The following is a 14,386-nucleotide window of genomic DNA, read 5'->3' as shown; positions in this document are numbered from 1 at the left end:
ATGAAACTCTAGCCTATTTTCCTTGTTATATTTAAGTCTGTTTAAGTCGCGATCGCCACATTTATTATACCCTAGTAGGGCGGTCGTGACAAAAACTTATGTCCTCCACAAATAGGACTATTTTTTATGGATGGAGATACTAATATTTATTAAAAACCTTTTCAAATTGCAGGAGCTTGGAAGAGTTCAAAGAAGAAAGTATGAAGTCAAATAGCACGAGGAGACATTTGAGACATATGAAGAAAAAGAAGAAGGGGTACACCGGTCCATGTATGGCGACAAATCCGATCAACCGGTGTTGAAGATGCCAGCGGAATCGGGCAAGAAAAAGGTTCAGACTAGCTGACTGCTGAAAATATGCCACAAAATTCATGAAGAAGAAAGTATTCATGTGAAATCTATTGTTTCATTGTTTGACTGTAGAGCTCAATGAGCTGATACATATATCATTACATTCGAACCATCTAGATCCCAACTCTAATAAAACATCGTACAAGCTAAAGCAAGTTTACAGAGCTTAATCATAACAAACTGAGCTTAATCATAACAAACTACGGTCAAGTACTTTCTTCTTTAACCCTTTGATCAACACGTCTCTCCAAGTGGTACACAAGTGGTCCACGATCTTAGCTATGTCTTCTGGTACAACCACGAGATTGGCATGCGTGAGGTTGATGACTTGTTTATCACGTGCATGTTGCTTTGTTACCATACACTGATCATCATGGTTAGTAATCTCAGCTTTGTTAGCAGCAGCTTGATCAACTTGGTATGCAACTACTTGATCAACTCTGTTAGCAGCAGCTTGATCAACATGCCATGAAGCTGCTTGATAAACTTTGTTAGCAGCAGCTTGATCAACTTGGTATGCAGCAGCTTGATCAACTTTGTTAGCGGCGGCTTGATCAAGTTGGTATGTCGCGGCTTGATCAACTTTGTTATCACTTCCAACACACCCCCTCAAACCGAGTGAGGCTAGGGATATTATTTCTAACCTTTCTCTCAGCTTCACGAAGGGTTGACGACTCAGAGGTTTGGTGAAGATGTCAGCTATTTGATCAGCTGTGAGCACATGTCTTAATTCCAGCTCATTGCTCAAAACTTTATCACGATCAAAGTGCATATCCAACTCGATGTGTTTGGTTCTTGCATGTAGTACTAGATTAGATGCCAGAGCTATTGCACTCATATTATGTAGCACCCTGAAATTTTGCGACTTCTATTTCTATTAATGTAGATATTGAATAAGATTTTCTTTTGTGGAAATTGAGTCTCTATGTGTTTGAGTTAATTATGTGAAATTAGTTGTTGTGGGTTATATGAGTTAATGTGATTAAGCTTCCAATGTGTGAATTAAATTAAGTGGGATAATGCATAATCATTCTAGCCATTTTATTTGAAATTTTCGGCCCTCCTATTTATTCGAAATAATACTTTCTTTCTTGGATTTAATTAATTACTTTGGGATATTTATCCAAATTAAATCCAAACCAAATTATGCCATCCCTTGAGATTTTCAAAATCTCGTAGTAATTAGGAGAAGGAATTATTTTGTGGATTTAATTGTTATCTTGTTTGTCTCCTTCCTTGATTTAAAATCCAATTAAATCTTACCATATCTTACAAAATTTAAATCCTATTCCTATTTGATTTGAGGATTTAAGTATTTTTTTTCCTTGATCTCTCCCACACGCCTACTTTCATTTTTAATTGTGGGATTTTATTTTATTCCCCCATAATTTAATTATTTTATTTAAGTGTGGGATTAAACCTAGAGAATAAATAAGCCAAACCCTAACCCTAGCCCCATTATTCACGCCGCTCTCTTCCTCTCCTCTCTCCAACACGATTTTTTTCTCTCCCTCTCCTTCTCCACCAATTCTTCACCAATCCTTTGTTCTTGCATCAATTTGGAGTTGGAAATTCAAGATTCATCGAAAATCGCATCAATTATCTTTCCTACCGATTGTTTTTGAACAAGAAAAGTATTTTTGAATCCTCTTTCTTATCCCTTCCATTGAACCCATGTTTCTTGATTCCCTCATGCATATAGTGAGTGTAGAAATCATAGATCTAAAAATTAATCGGTTGGGATTGATGTTTTGCATGAGAAAGTATGTGGATATGCGTTTATGTATGTGTATGTGTGAGGTTGTGGATAATTCGTTGGTGAGTGATATGTGAATATATGAGAACTTGGTTGTGAGATCTTTTTGAAGCATGATTATATGTTGGAAGCATGAATATATGTGTTTGGATGAATGATAGATAAACACTAATTCGAATTTGTGAAGCATAAAAACTGTGGTGTTCGGACAGTAGATTCCGACGTGTGTTTAACCGACCAAACGATCTTATTTTGGCACGAATTTTTAACTGAGTAAATTTGAGATGTCTTCTGTGTTATGTATAAATTTCAGCCTCGTTTGACGAAATATGAATTTGAAATGAATTTTTAAAGTTAACTGCGCAGTTATGTCAGAAATTGTATTCTCGTCCATTGAGTTTTGTTTTTGTTTTGACCGACCTAAAGATGTGATTTTGATGTGAAATTTTAATTGGATGATCTTTGATGTTTCTACTATGTTGTGATAAAATTTCAGCCCCAACGGAGGTCGGATGGATTTTTAATGATTTCTACAAAACGACTGCGCAGTTCTGCTAGATTTCTGTCATGTTAAAATAATACTTGTTGTTAAGTTTTGAGTGAATAAATGATACATGTGTGAATAAGAAACGTATCCTATGTTGTGGCTATGTGTTACACGTTGATGTATGCTTGAGTGTTCATTTCATTTTTGTTGATGAACGTTTGGGATGGGCAATCTAAGAAAACGATGAAAGGAACAATAGGGCATGCATGAGTAATGTGTTGATAGAAAACTAATTGTGTTGTATTATGTGGTTATGATGTTGATAAGGTTTGTTGTGCGTACGTGGGTACGAAGAGCAAGGATTTAAATAAAGTTGTGAACCGTGTTTGTAAGCAATCGAGGTTGGCTTTCTTTACTAAACTTTTTTACGTTTCAAAATTATGATTGTGGAGCTATAAGGGTGGTTTAAAGTATTATGTCATGCCGTGATTGTTTTGATGTTGAGATTGTTGCCTGATGCCTAGTTTGTGAGTTCGTTCCATTAGGCTATAGGGCTATGATAAACTAATTCGGGTCTAAGTAGGGCAGCAAACCCTATCAGGCTGTGTACACAGAGGGGATCGTGAGCCGTCCTTGCTAGTCGGCCGGTCTCCTGGGTGAATAGTGTGGCCACACTTTCGTCGCACTATGGTAAGAGGATGTGAATGATTCATTGTTGAGAAAGTGGGGAGATTGTTTTGCTTGGCCAGACTATGAAAATGTTTTGTGATACTCGATGATATTTCTTTTCTAAAATGTTAAAACTCGAGTTCACTATGGTATGGATGACATAACTTTTATCAAATATTTTGGCGTGTGTCCACTGAGTATATCAAGTACTCAGCCCTGCATATGTTTTCTTTATGTGCAGGTTGAGCGGGGTGTTTCGATGGATGTTGAGTCGAGCCTTAAGAAATTCCGGATGCGTCGTGTTTTCATACATAGGCATCTCCCTATGACTCTCTAGATCTCTTTATTCTGCTGCCTTGTTTCGAATCGTTCTTTATAAAGTCTTTCGTTTTGCTCTACACTACTTTATGACATTAATTACCTTGAGATATTAACCCGCTGCTTAATTGTTTAATCGATTAAAATTTTTCTTTTGAAGCTTTGTTTAAGATGTTGTCTTTCATTGTTTTCCCCTTCTTCTTCCCCGCTCCTTAGTCCCTTCCCTAGTCACGATTTCCCCGTCTTTACTATCCTTAGTAAGGGCGGTCGTGACATATTATCAACCCAAATCACTGGAGCTTGCTTTCTCTTGATCTTCAATTCACCAAGTAGTGAGACTAGCCATGTCACTTCTGATGAAGCTTGAGCCAGACTCCTATACTCTGCTTCAGTACTTGATCTTGCAACCGCGGTTTGCTTTATGACACACCAAGATATCAAGTTCATTCCATGATAGGCACACACACTAGTGGTCGATCTTCTGTCATCCAAGTCAGTAGCCCAATCTGAGTCAGAGAAAGCTGATATATCACCATTTGATTTTTGGATTTGAATACCATAATTCAATGTCCCTGACAAGTATCTCAAGATTCTTTTAACTGCTCTCCAATATGTATCCAATGGAGCTGCCATGTATTGACTCACTTTGTTTACTGCAAAGTTGATATCAGGTCTAGTAATGGCTGCATATTGCAATGCTCCCACTCTACTCCTATAGAGTTTGGGATCTGATATAGGTTCACCCGCACTTATCCTCAATTCACAGTTAGAAACCATAGGGGTTGGACACCCCTTTGCTCCTGTCATATTGGCTCTCTTTAAAAGGCCTTTGATGTATTTGGACTGACATAGGTGAAGTCCATTGTCTTGAGTTTTAACCACTTCAACACCTAAGAACAAGCTCACCTCCCCAAGATCTTTTAAAGAGAAAGAAGAGTTAAGCTGAGAAATGACCAATTGAATGGATGCAGGAGCATTTCCAGTTATCAATATATCATCAACATAGATTAGAAGATATATAACTTCATTTCTCTGATGTCTGAAGAACATTGATGCATCTGCCTTTGATTGAGAAAAGCCTAGAGCAAGCAAAACAGAGTGCACAGTTAAGAACCAAGCTCTAGAGGCTTGCTTTAAGCCATAGATTGCTTTATTGAGTTTACAGACAAGATGAGGGCCCCCCTGCTCAAAACCCAAAGGCTGCTTCATATAGATATCTTCTTTAAGCTCACCATTCAAGAAGGCATTATTCACATCAAGATGAGTTATCTGCCAGCTAAGTGAGACTGCCAAACTGAGGACAATTCTGTTCGTAGTAAGTTTCACAACATGACTAAAAGTCTCATTGAAATCAAATCCAGGCTGCTGAGAAAAGCCTTGAGCAACTAACCTGGCTTTATGTCTGGCAATGGCACCAGATAAGTGCAATTTGATCTTAAATATCCAGGTGCGGCCTATAAGGTTCTTGCATGGGGGGAGAGATGTTAAAATCGATGTTTTGTTTTTAAGAAGAGCATTAAATTCATTCAGCATAGCAGATCTCCAAACAGGAATAAGCAAGGCATCAATGGTTTGAAAATGTCAGACTTAGATCTAGTGGTCATAGAATGAACAGGCTGAGCAGGAGGATCAGAGGATGATGAATGATCCTCAATATAAGACGGAGAGAGTGGAGAGGCCTGGCTATGTTCATCAGGGTGAGGCTGGAACAACTCATGAACTGGTTCTGAGTTGTGCTGAGAAGATGGTGAAGAAAAAGGAACAGAATGAGATTGCCAGGTAGTGATGGGAATAGAGTGGATAGGAAAAGATGGTGTGGGAGAACTAGACTCAACTGGACTAGGTATTGCAGGAGGGAAAATTTGGAAAGGAAACACTGTTTCATCAAAGACTATGTCTCTAGTGACAATTAGTCTCCCATCTGGGAGGAGAGCTTTGTTCCCCTTATGAGATGGACAATACCCCAGGAAAGTCCCTTTCACAGACCTGAATTGCAACTTATGTTTGTTATAGGGTCTAATGAAAGGATAGCATAGACAGCCAAAGACTCTTAAGGATGAATAATCTGGCCTTTTCAGAAAGAGTTTTTCATATGGAGAGGAGTTTTTGATGACCTTTGATGGCATAATATTGATCAAATAGACTGCAGTAATGAATGCATCATCCCAAAAATGTTGAGGCAAAGAAGATTGAACAAGAAGAGCTAAACCAGTCTCAACTATGTGTCTGTGTTTTCTCTCAGCTAGACCATTTTGTTGAGGTGTGTGTGGACAGGAGACTCTATGAACAATCCCACACTCCTTAAGGAAAGGAAACCCTGAAACTCACCTCCCCAATCAGATTGTAGAATTTTAATTTTCAAGCTTAAAAGAGTTTGTACCATGACCTTGAACTGTTTAAAGACAGCAGTAACATCACTCTTGTTTTTAAGTAGAAAAATCCAAGTGAACCTTGAGTAATGATCAATAAATGACACATAGTATGAAAAACCATTTCTAGATTTGACAGGAGATGGTCCCCAAAGATCACTATGAATAAGGTGAAGAGGGGAATCATATTCTGAAAGAGAATTAGAGTATGGCAGTCTATGAAACTTTGAGACAGAACAAGGAAAACAAAGAGTATGATTTTTCACTTCATTGTAGGAGATATTACAACTATTTAAAGCAAGCTTGACTACATCAAGAGTAGGATGTCCTAGTCTATTATGCCATAAGGCTAAATTTTGACTAGAAACATGAGAAGAGCTACTGCTGGTGGAATTGAAGTTAGCCAAACTCAGGGAATGAATTGCTGGAAAGTCTTGACAGAAAGGTGATTTGGAGCTAGTGCTGCACTTGATTGGGGAATGATCTACTAGATAATGGTAAATGCCTCTCTCAGGGGTTCCTTTGAGCACAACTGTCTTGGTGCTCAAATCCTTAACAAGACAAAAATTTGGGTGAAATTAAAAAAAGACAGAATTGTCTTGTGCAAACTTAGACACACTAAGTAAGTTTTTAGTTATGTTAGGAACATGCAAGAGATTTTTAAGATGGACTTTTCTGGAGAAACCAGCTGAATGAGATTTAAAAGCATATTCTCCAACTTTAGCAATTTTAACACCATCTCCATTACCAAGCAAGAGACTCTTACCTCCTGTGTACTCTGAGCTGATGTTGAGATTTTTGAGATCATTTGAAACGTGGTGAGTGTCCCCTGAATCTAGATACCAGCTTGATGATGAGCCAGCACCATAGTTAAACTCAGATGAAGCAGCAACAGAGAAAGAGCCTGATGGAGATCTTGGAACAGACTGGACAATATGAGCTGATGGATTAAAATAACCTTGTTGTTGTTATGGTGCAGTTCCTCTGAAGTTGGCTTGAGGTGGGATGTAGTTATGTTCAAACCTATGCCAGCATTTGGTTGCAGAGTGACCAGGTTTTTCACACAACTGGCACACAATTTTGTTGATGTTTCCTCTTCCAAAACCTCTTCCACCTCTGCCTCTTTGCCCTCTTCCTCCAAAGCCTATTCCATTTCCAGATTTAAATTTGTTGTTGTTGAAGGGCTGATCTCTTTTCTGGCCAGATTGTTGATGAACAAGGTTGAGGGCTGGTTGAGATCCTTCTGAGCTCACTGAGTGCGCTCTAGTTGTTTCCATTCTGGACTCAAAACTGAGCAGAAATGCACTAACATCCCCTATATTCCATGGATCTGTTCTCGAAGTAATAGCACACACAGCAAGATCATATTCCTGGCCTAGACCTCCCAGAATGTGTAGAACCTGTTCTCCCTAAGAAATTCTATATCCAACAGATCCTAAAAAATCAAAGTAAGTTCTCATCTTACCCAGAAAATCAGTCATAGTGAGACCTTCTTTCTTCAAATTCTGCATTTGCTGCCTATATTGCATCACTTTGGCAGTTGAGCGGCTTGCAAAGTTTGTCTCAAGCGCCCTCCAAATGTCTCTTGCAGATCTGAGCCAAACCACTAAGGTTAGGCATTTTCAGACAGTGAGGATAGCAACTATCCGGCCACCCTTCTATCATGTCTCTGCCTTGCTACAAAAGCAGGATTGATCACCATTGATTCACTCTCTTCATCAAGGATCTGTCTTTCTAGAGGATCTACTTCTCCTGTGAGAAAACCCGCAAGACCGTATCCATAGACTGCTACATCTACTTGTTGCTGCCACATGAGAAAGTTTCCATCATTCAACTTGACAGAAATTGGAGGCAATTGGGAAAAGAGAGGTGGCAGTGTTGCCAAGGGAATGGACGCATTGGCTTCGGCCATTTTGATTTGAGTGATAACAATGAAAAAGTTGAAAAAGTAGGAGAGACATGATCAAAAGGATCCTGCTCTGATACCATGAAAATGTGCGATGAAATTCTTGAAGAAGAAAGTATTCATGTGGAATATATTGTTTCGTTGCATGACTATAGAGCTCAATGAGCTTATACATATATCATTACATTCGAACCATCTAGATCCCAACTTTAATAAAACATCGTACAAGCTAAAGCAAGTTTACAGAGCTTAATCATAACAAACTGAGGTTAATCATAACAAACTACGGTCAAGTACTTTCTTCTTTGACCCTTTGATCAACACGTCTCTCCAAGTGGTACACAAGTGGTCCACGATCTTAGCTGTGTCTTCTGGTACAACCACGAGCTTGGCACGCGTGAGGTTGATGATTTGTTTATCACGTGCATGTTGCTTTGTTACCATACACTGATCATCAAGGTTAGTAATCTCAGCTTTGTTAGCAGCAGCTTGATCAACTTGGTATGCAGTTGCTTGATCAACTCTGTTAGCAGCAGCTTGATCAACTTGCCATGAAGCGGCTTGATCAACTCTGTTAGCAGCAGCTTGATCAACTTGGTATGCAGCTGCCTGATCAACTTTGTTAGCGGCGACTTGATCAAGTTGGTATGCCGCGGCTTGATCAACTTTGTTATCACTTCCAACAACTGCTTGTTAGGGTTTGGGTACAAGACGACTGGGGGCAAAAATGGGAAAATATATGTTGTGACGGATTCATCAGGCGACGAGCTTTTAAATCCTAAACATGGGACACTACGACACGCAGTGATCCAAAATGAGCCGTTATGGATCATATTTGCTCGTAATATGATAATCACCCTGCAACAAGAACTGATTATGCAGGGTGACATGACGATCGATAGGCGTGGGGCTCGAGTCGACATAGCCTATGGAGCTGGGATAACCATCAAATTTGTGAGAAATGTCATCATCCATGATGTCAGGATCCAGCACATTGTTCCGAAGGAAGGTGGCATGATTAGGGACTCCATCGACCATTATGGCTTCCGCACGAAGAGCGAAGGCGAGGGAATATCCCTCTTCGGGTCCCAAAATGTCTGGATTGATCATGTCTCAATAACCAACGGCACGGACGGCCTCATCAACGCCATAGAAGGGCTCAACCGCCATCACAATCACCAACGCACACTTCACCGATCATGATGAGGTAACATCTCTCTCTGTCACTATGTGTTAAATGTTTGATTACGTTTTGGTCATGACATATTTAATCGTGCGCAGACATTGTTGTTTGGTGCATCAGATAGCTCTAAACTTGATGACAAAATGCAAATCACGGTAGCATTCAATCATTTTGGGAAAAGATTGGTGCAAAGAATGTCGAGGTGTAGGTTTGGATACGTCCATGTTGTTAACAATCACTACACGCATTGGGAAATGTACGCTATTGGTGGAAGTAGTAATCCTATTATTATTAGCTAGGGCAATAGTTACATTGTTGATCGCGCATCCGCTAAGCAGGTAAGCTTATCAAAAAGAAAAATACACACTCTGTCCCACGTCCCACAAGAATATGCATTTTTGGTTGAGCACATATTTTAATGCATAATTGGTAAAGTAAAAGAGAGATAAAAATGAAAAGTAATTAATGTATTTGTTGGCAATTGAACGAGAATAAAGACAAAATAAGAAAAGTAAGAGAGATGAGGAGGAGAGTAGTTAGAGTAGTGTTAGTGGATAGTGAGGGCTCCTGTTATTATTGGTGTTTTTATGGTGGTATAAGTTGTAAATAACTTAATGTATATGGATAATAAATTGAGATAACTTTTCATAAATTGAATGCCCATATTTTATGGGATACGGAAATGGAAAATGCACATATTTTTATGAGACAGATGGAGTAACATATAACTAACCCACATCGGTGTCAAGAGAAAACTAAAACTAGTATATACTCCCTCTGTTCCATAGTAGTGGAGTCATTTTGCCATTTTGGTATGTTCCATAGTATTGGAGTCATTTCCCTTTTAGCAAAAGTCAACGTTTTTCTTCTCACTTACTTTACTCTCTCTTACTTTATTCTCTCTTCATCTCTCTACTTTTTTTATTTCCTACTTTATTCTTCCTTTTCTCAACACATAACACATTTTTTCTTAAATCGCGTGCCGAGAAGAAACGTCTCCACTACTATGGAACGGAGGGAGTACATCACATGGGCCACTCCTACTATTGGTTTAAGGATGAAACTCATGGATTTCTATCATGGTATCAGAGTGGGTCACCGATTGTGGGTCAAATTTAACTGACCTAGCAGTATATCTGGCCCTAAACCCAAAAAAATGACTGACTCAAAGTATATCTGGGCTTAAACTCTGGGCCAATGGTCCAACTGATCGAAAAAAAATTGGGTTACTCGTCCAAATGATCAGAAAAAAGTCAATAACCTCTAAGGGTCACCTTGAAGGGTGAGGGAGGGTGTTGGCAATTGAAACAATAAGATACTCCCTCCGTCCCACGTTACTTGAGGCGTTTCTTTTTGGCACGGGATTTAAGCAAGTTATGTTTAATGAGTTAAATAAAGTAGAGGAAGAAATAAAGTAAGAGAAAGAAGTGAGAGAGTAAAGTAAAAGAAAGAATAAAGTAGGTGTGATTAGATGTTTTGTTTTTAGCCAAAAAGAGAAATGACTCAAGTAACTTGGGACAACCCAAAACGGAATACGACTCAAGTATTTTGGGACGGAGGGAATAACATATATAACTATCCCCCATCGGTGTCAAGAGAAAACTAAAACTAGTATATATATGATGGAACCCATAAATTTCTATCAGTATTGTTAGTGGAGAATGAGTCTTACTTCATTAAAGAAAAAAGAGTTTTCAAAATTAGAAAATGTATACTCTTGTGGGATGAACTAAAGTGAAAATAGTGCATAGTCTTGTGGAACGAAGGAAGTACTACCAACAAATGAACAAGAATACTCATCTATTTTATGGCACAAATTGGATGGACTTATCTTGTTAATCATGCAAATGTTGCAGGTTACACATAGAGCAGCGAGAACTCCCGAATCAGAATGGAAAAAGTGGACATGGATATCAGGAAACTGATAAAGCTCATTTCATGCATCGGTTTAAGGGTGAAATACATGCTACTTGATCGGTTTATCGCGCAAAACAAGTGTTAAATGTGCAGAAATACCACTTAACCAAGGCAGCCAGGCCGAACTGATCAAGCAAGTACAAAAGGCGATAAAAGGCCAAGAATCGGGGGAGTTGATCAAGGGGGAACGATCAAGCAGTTAGGTGGGGACCGCTGGCTTCTAGATGAAGAACACATGAGGAAATGAGCTAGATATAGCGCGCCATTCTGTTATCAAGGACGACGTTCTAGAAGGGGACACGTGCTGGAATATGAGACGCAATGACGGAGCTCAGTCACGAATCTAATACCAAAAAGCGTCGTCATTCTAGAAGAACAGCACGTAGCAATCAATGAGTCGCTCACTCTCAGAATGAGTGAATATTCCCTGTCAAGATCGTTATCCAGCTGGCGGCCGAATCGAGCTTATAAATAGAGGGTGTGCCACCACAAGAAGGCATCCGAGACTTTACTTTCTGTCTAGTTTAGCTTAGCTTAGTTATTTAGCGTAGTTTAGCTCTCTAGCTTACTTTAGTTCAGCTCTCTAGCTTACTTTAGTTCAGTTCTCTAGCTTAGTTAGATAGCTTAGTTTAAAGGGCGACCGAAATAGAGCGTTGCAGAATACTCATTTCTGTTAGCGTTATCTTAAGTTTCCCGCTGAGATTTTTCTCAGTTTTTACCGCTTTCTTAGATTCCAAAGTGTTAGCTTAGTTTAAATTTCACGTTGTACTCAGCTTTTAGTTTAATCAAAGTTATTTTCGCTTTTAATCCGCGCATTTACTTTTCAGTTATTACCTGCAATTCACTTGACGCACCAACTTCTCTATGGGATCGACCCCGAACTTGCCGCTTTACTGTTAAAGTTGTGCAAAATTGGGAGTTATAAATTACTTTGGCAAGGCGGAAAGGGCGAGAGCTAGATTGCATTGATTAAGTGGTAATGACATTTGCTAACTGATCTAATCGGTTCGGTTATCATTCCATATAACTTGATCCGCATTCTATTTGTGTTTTCGACCTCTTTCCAAGTCCTTCCAAAATGGCGCCGTTGCCGGGGAAGCATGGTGTTACTTTATGTTTGTGCGTAGTGCGTAGGTGTATATAAATTTGTTTCTCATTTTTTTTGTTTTTCCTGCTGTTGATGAGAAGGTACCACCAAGGCGATTATTGGAATCATCCCTTGATATACAGAAGAACTAACACTCAGTGGAGAGTCCAGGGAGCCGGCGTTGTCATCACTCGTCGCAGAGCCGCATTAGAAGCAACAGCAGCCACCGATCAGAAAACACAACCACCACCACTAGAACGAACGGAAGTAGAGATGGCCGTTGTCGCTGATGACTCGGGAATCGGCTCTCTACACGCTCATGATAAGAGAGATCCCACACATGCTATCGCCGTTACTCCTGGAATGATGACCATCGCAATCAAATCAGGAGTACTGGCCATTTTGTCCCATTTCTATGGCCTTTCGAAGGAATGTCCGTATGCTTTCCTGGAAGAATTCTGCAGATATTGTGATATTCAGCCCGTGCCAGGTGGATCCACGTCCGAAGATTACAGGCTTACGGCTATTCCCTTCGTTTTGAAGGGCGATGCGGGTGTCTGGCTGTCAAGGCTGCCGGAAGGATCCTTCAGGACATGGGCTGAGTTCCGTATGATATTCCTCGATCGTTTCTTTCCAACATCAAAAACAAATGCCCTAAAAAGGGAAATTACAGAAGCCATACAGGAGTATGACGAGCCCCTCGGCCAGTACTGGGATAGGTTCCAAGGGCTGCTTCAAGCATGCCCTAACCACAAGCTGGGAGAGAAACAGATCTACTCGATCTTCTATGGCGGACTCACGGTGGACAGCAAGAACGACCTCAACCTCGCAGCACAAGGGGTTTTCTCAAAAACCCTTTTTAGCCAAGCTAAGAATATTTTGGAGAGGCTGATTGAGGCTAAGCGGTCGTACGAAACATCTCGAGGGCAGTACAGAAGAGGAGCAGTGCACGCAGCTGAGGCGCGCAATGATGAAAAGCTGGAGGCTCGATTTGAGCAAATGGAGAAGAAACTGCTGGAAGCAGTAGAAAAAACGAGACCGCCGCCACCGCCTGCACCGAAGGAGACACAGTATGTGCCGCAGCCGCCACCACCAGAAGAGCATCATTACTATTACTGCGAGTTTCCCCCTGAGGTAGAGCAAGTAAACACCGTAGGCCACTGGAACACAAATGGCAACTGGATCCAGGGGAAGCAGAGAAATGCTCCGTGGAGGGACCACCCCAACTTCAGATGGACTGATTAGAATCAAAGCCAACCACAACAGGTATAGCCCTCTGACGGGCTGTCCAACTGGCCAGCTCGAATCTTGGATAAACCAAACACTGGAGGGAATAGAATGCAAGGAGGTCAGGCAGGTTGGTCAAGTGAACCTCAAGGCAATTGGTCAAGTGGAGGACGGCCTAACTGGTCAAGTGGATGACAGCCTAACTGGTCAAGCCGACAACAGGAACGAGAATGGGGGTACCAACACCAAGCCCCTCAGTATAGCAACCAGGGTAGGCAACCAAGTAATCAAATGGTGAGTTATGTCCCGCAGTACCACAGGGGAAACCAGCAATCCCAAGGGAACCAACAGTACTTCCATGGAAACCAACAAAATTGTTTGTCCCAGAACCAACCAGAGCAGTATGGGTTTTCCGGTTTTTACCAGCAAGGCCATAGAGGAGGCCGATTTAATCAGAGAAATAACAGGCAGCAAAATGAAGGTCCAGGGGATATGATTCTACACCAGTCCCATGATGTTGTGCGAGAAATACAGGAAGCCCAGAGAGAACAGAGAGCTGCATTAGAAATGCTTACGAAGCAGTTATCTCAGGTCGCCATGTCATTGGGCGAGCTAAGAGGTAATGAAGGAAAGATTCCGGCTACAGTGCAATCTCCAGCAGGGCGAGAGAATGTCAACACAGTCTCTCTGAAATCAGAAGGAGTTTATCAGAGCTCAACTGCAAGTTTTCCAGCATCCAGGACAAGTCTTAATAAAAGCCTTGAATCCAGAGCCCTTGATCAAGTCATAGCGAAAGAAGAGTCAAACATCTGTGAACATGGTGCTGAAAAGAGGAGGAAGGTCAAAGCAGAGGAAGTGATCGGTATGATCCAATCTAGTGATCTTCCCTCCAAGAGAACTGATCCAGGGGTATTTACGCTCCCAATTTCCATCAGAAACGTTCAAATGGAGCACGCAATGTGCGACCTAGGGGCTTCCATCAATATTATGCCATATTCTAAATACAAGAGGCTGAAGAATACTAAGCTCGTCAAAACCAATATGGAAATACAGCTAGCAGACGGGTCTTGCATTTACCCCGAGGGAGTTTTGGAAGATGAAATCGTCAAGGTGAAT

General features: G+C 40.6%; 1 pseudogene; it reads left to right on the top strand.

Annotated features, from left to right (window-relative positions):
* Nucleotides 1–200: 200 nt before the first annotated feature.
* Nucleotides 201–10,964, top strand: LOC121804055 (annotated as a pseudogene).
* The last annotated feature ends 3,422 nt before the right edge of the window (nucleotides 10,965–14,386 follow it).

Source organism: Salvia splendens, chromosome 5 (genome assembly GCF_004379255.2).
Source record: "Salvia splendens isolate huo1 chromosome 5, SspV2, whole genome shotgun sequence".
Classification (NCBI taxonomy): domain Eukaryota; kingdom Viridiplantae; phylum Streptophyta; class Magnoliopsida; order Lamiales; family Lamiaceae; genus Salvia; species Salvia splendens.
The sequence above is the reverse complement of the archived record's forward strand: the minus strand, read 5'-3'. Positions and strand labels throughout refer to the sequence as shown.